Source organism: Gadus macrocephalus, chromosome 22 (assembly GCF_031168955.1).
Source record: "Gadus macrocephalus chromosome 22, ASM3116895v1".
NCBI lineage: Eukaryota > Metazoa > Chordata > Actinopteri > Gadiformes > Gadidae > Gadus > Gadus macrocephalus.
The window spans coordinates 17,628,328-17,633,327 of NC_082403.1; the positions used below are offsets into that span (position 1 = coordinate 17,628,328).

The 5,000-nt window shown below is 47.4% G+C and overlaps 1 protein-coding gene across 1 annotated transcript in view; it reads left to right on the top strand.

Moving 5' to 3' along the window:
• The first annotated feature begins 3,331 nt into the window (after window positions 1–3,331).
• cpne4b (copine IVb) overlaps window positions 3,332–5,000 on the top strand; it is a 24,363-nt gene continuing 22,694 nt past the window's right edge. The window contains exon 1 of the mRNA XM_060043435.1: window positions 3,332–3,488. The gene's annotated coding sequence lies outside the window, so the exon portion shown is untranslated. The remainder of the gene's footprint in view (window positions 3,489–5,000) is intronic.

A 5,000-nucleotide genomic window follows, 5' to 3' on the forward strand; every position in this document is an offset into this window, starting at 1 on the left:
GAGAGCTTTGGAGCGTTTTATTGCATCTTTAGACGGCCAGGTATTCAATCTCGGCCCCTCGTTTACCATCATAGCCACTCTGGATTGGTTATTGGCAGTGCCTATTTGGCTGCTAAGTATTTCATAAATGTTACATTGCAATATGAGGCGAGTTATCTCTCATTAAAAAACACTTATTTCCCACAACCAAAGATTGTTTATGATAAAATCAATGCTAATGAAGGCCTGACATTTTAGCGCGGAATCACTGTCGATATTAAATGTTGTTTTCAGTAATATGTGGTCATATGGAGAGCCCTCATGTATAATATACAGGGTTGTTTATTCGCAAAAAACTTTCTGTGTTGCAGAAACGGACGACGTTGAGTGATCTCAGCTGCAGCGTGCGATTCACATTTCCCAAATCGTTTCCACACAAATGACATTGCCTAGACTGAACTCTCAAATGCAAGAGTGTATTGAGGAGGATAATCACCTCGGCCATGTGCCGGGGCTGCTTTATAATTGTCATTTAGACGGTTGGAATTGGTTCCCGTGCATCTTGTGTTGGGAAGAAGTTTCATTTTCATGACGGGCAATCTTCATATCTCCCATTACTATCAATGTCATCGGCTTTCAACTGGAACTGACAGGCATCTGCTGCCTCCCACATGCACACACACATACGCACACACGTGCATGCATGAATGCATACACACAGGCGCGTGCGTGTACGCACATTCACCCAAGAGTGCACGCATGAATGCACACACACAGGCGTGCGTGTACGCACATACACACAAGGGTGAGCGCACGTGCGCACACACACACACACACACACATATCAAAAACAGACCCACACACTCAAAAATGCGTTTGTGTACACACACACACACATGCATGCACACACAAACACACATTCACATACGCACTTGCACACACACATACACACCCACAAACCTACGTGCACATCCACACACCCACATGCATGCAGACACACGCAAATGCATGCACACACACACACACACGCACATGTATGGCATTGTATGCATACACACACACACACACAAACAGCACTCACAGCACACATGATGTGATGAAAAACTACAAAAAATCTGGCTTCAGAGACACACAAATAAAACACAAACACATGTCAAACACACACAAAACACCACCATTGGGTTTGCATACGACAAGACACAAAACACCTCCGCCTACACCTCAATCTGTTCTTCGTCAACCGGCCAACTGAACGGTGCCATGCGCTCCTTCCCCACGTGCACGACGCCGGCACCTAGCTAAATATACTCTCACACACACAGGCGTGCACACACTCACACACACACACACACATACACACACACACACACACAAACACACACACACACACACACACACACACACACACACACACACACACACACACACACACACACACACACACACACACACACACACACACAAATACACATGCAAGCAAGCATGAATTATGGAAGAAAGACCCTGGAAGGAAAGACTGAGATGGTCAAGAGAGATAGAAGAGAGAGGGACACATAGAAGGAGAGAAAGAAGAAGGGGGATTTGGGAGTAGAGTTGGAGAGGGAGAGGGGGAGAGGGAGACAGGGAGTGGGAGACATTCAGGTCAGAGTCAGACCCACTTTCAAGAGCTTCGCTCCCTTAGGATGCCACCGCTAGACCATAGCATTAATATTCTGTTCGTACCATCCACCAGGCCAGACTGGTGAGGGTCTCTGGACTAGCTTGATTTAAAGGCTTGGCTAGACGCCTTTCAGGATATACTGAGAAAATAGCTCTTTTAAGAACTGACCTTAATGAGAGAGAGCTTGGCTTGTCATGGCCATGGACGCTCAATTATAGCTGGTTTTCTGCCTTTTTGTTTTTGTGACATGTTAATCTATAAACGAATCCGAATACTATCCAGCATTTAAGCAAAAGCCTTTCATCTAGCTAGTGACTGACAGAGAGCAGAGATACATTGAGTCATGTTGGAGCAGGCAGGGGTGAGGCGTGATGGGCGACCGATTGCACATATCAGGGGTATCACGTCTGATAACTAAACATCACTTCAGGGCCAACCGTCTTCTGTTCCCCATAGCAGCTCCTCTGAAGGAGCTGTTTATAAAAGAACGAGAACATGACATATGGAGTCATGCTTCTGAGCGATGGAACAGAGAGCGTGCTGTACTGGGATGTCTTAGGTGGATTCCTCCCTCCTCACTGATTTTGCCACTGTGTCACACACAAATACACTCCAGAAACCTGAGATAAGGATACGTGGTGTTCTGGTTACTCAGAATCTGATGCTGTGTGTGTGTTGTCTGTAATGGTGGGTTGTCCAAGTGTATTTGATTGTAAACACATGTGTTTACAATCAAATTTCAATGTGAGTTGGTGAGTGTAGGCATCTCTTTCTGGCCTGTGTGTGTGTGTGTATGTGTGTTTGTTTATGTTTGTGTATCTGTGTTTGCGCGTGTCCTTGTGTGGAAGTGTGTGAAGAGCTTGTGGATTGCGGGCCGCTCTGACCTTGAGTTGTGTGCTTGCTCTCGCTGACTGCTTAGTCAGGGCCACCGCAGCCACATCTGCTCCTCTCAGAACAAACAGCACAGTTCAGATGAACTGCAGCACTGGATAGCAAGACCCAGTCAGAACCACTCACACACACGCACGCACGCACGCACACACGCACGCACGCACGCACACAGACACACACACATATACACACACACACACACAAACACACACACAAATTGCTTGCTTAAAAAAAATGCATATAGATCCATCTATTTGTCTATCTATTTGCTATCTATTCATTTCTCTGTCTGTCAAGCTAACTATCTGTCCGTCTAGGAATTGCTCAATCTATCTCTCGCCTCCATCTATGTACTACTCTATCTATTATTCTTCCTATCCGTCTATATCCGTCCATCTATGTATCACTCTAGGTAATCTATCTATCTATCCATCCATCATTATATATATCCATCTATCTTTTGCCCTATCTATAAACAGTATTTATATAAATCCATCTATCTGTCCATCTATTTTTGATTCATCTATCCATCTATCTGTCTATCTTCCTATCCAACCATCCTTCATCGATCTATTCGATGCATGCATCTCATAGATGAAACTATAACTCATTCCCTTGCTCCTTGTCTCCCTCTCTCTGGGTCTCTCTCTGGGTCTCTCTATCTCTCTGCAGTGCGTGAGAGAGACATCGGAACATGGAGAGAGAGAGAGAGAGAGAGAGAGAGAGAGAGAGAGAGCGTCTTGAGTGCTGGGAGTGTGCGCCGGGAGCGTGCGTTGGAAGTGTGCAGCCATGAGCAACATCTACGAGTCGGCCGAGGCCACGCTGGGCTTCATCAGCTCCCCGTGTCTGCCAAGGTGGAGCTGCGCGTGGCGTCCCGCGGCATCTCCGACCGCGACGCCCTCTCCAAGCCCGACCCCTGCGTGGTGCTGAAGATGCAGTCTCACGGCAGTGGTTTGAGGTAATGGCGGGCAGGTTGGGGCGTTGGGGTCGGTGGGGGGCGGGGATGGGGGGCGGTGAGGCTCGAGGGTGTGGTTAGAAGGGAAGGGGTTGGTGCAGGTCGTTGATCTCGGATGGCATGTAATGATGACTGGCACAGCAAGCGTCCAAACCCCCCAAACTCCCCCTGCACAGCATCCCTTTCCCCCCCATCGGGTGCAGGGATGCTGAGCAGGGGGGTTTCGCCGTAGCCGTGGATACACTTGTTCATAGCATATAAACGTATAACTCAAGCGCCTCGAAGGACCACATAACGGATTTAATTTGACGAGGAGCATCGATCGTACCTGGGGGGGGGGATCGCTCCACCTCTGTTTCCACCTGTGCTTGCAGTCCATTTTCGGTTTTCTAAATTACCTCTGTGAAGCGGTGCCCTGCGCTAGGCTGCGAACCGTGGACCGTCAGCAGCACACAACAACACACACACTGGCGTCTTCAAAGCTTCACTTTATTCCCCAGGCCGTGTTGGCCGTTTGAACGGCAAACGCAATTTCAGAGAAAGACGAGATGTGGGCCAAAAAAAGAGATTTGTTTTGACCTAAGAGAATGCAGTTGGAGTAACCCACTGGAATGAGCAGAGCCTCGAAGCGCCCCAATAATCTTGTTATATTGAGCGGAGGCAGGGTTCTGGATGCAAAATTCCCCTGAAACGTAATCCGGGCCAGCATTGATTATTGAAAAGCAGCAGCATTGCGGAGATGTTGATGATGGCGCTGCAGCACTCACTGCTCACGTTGGAACGGACGTTCCTGCTCCACCCCAAGCTGCCGATGTCTAGTAGGCACCGTGAGAGATAGGAGCAATAAGGCGCGGGGTCTATCGGATGGGAGTGGGAGTAGCCCTACTTTACCTTCTCCAATTCTTTTATTTCTTTACTCTGGGGAAATTTAGGTGAATCCGACAGCATTGTCTGCCTCATGAATATCTAGCTTAAACACGGAGGGAATATACCCATGCCACACAATGGACCCGCCTATATGTAAGCACAAGCACGCACACACAAACACACAAACCCACACACACACAAACACACACACAATCACACACACGCCTATATATAGAAAAACACAGAAACACATACACACACACACATATACACACACAGACGCAATCATACACACGCCTATATATTGGACACACAAGCACACAAACAGACACACACACACACAACACACACACAAAGCCATAACAGCCATGCTCTATGAATGATGCACATTACTCTCACACATTCACATATGCAATCTCCACAGGGGCTGAAATCGTGTTTACAGAATGTAGTTCACTTTATATGCTCCTCGGAGACCCCCATAAAAGCTAGTTTGGCAATATTCAGTGCATTCTCCTTGTGTGACAGTTTGTGTGTGTGGGTTATCGACTGGCTTCCAGTTTATAAGGAACTCAACAAAATTCCCCAAGATCGATCCATGCCACTCTCGACAACATTCCATTCACAATAACGTATTTTAAATTGGTA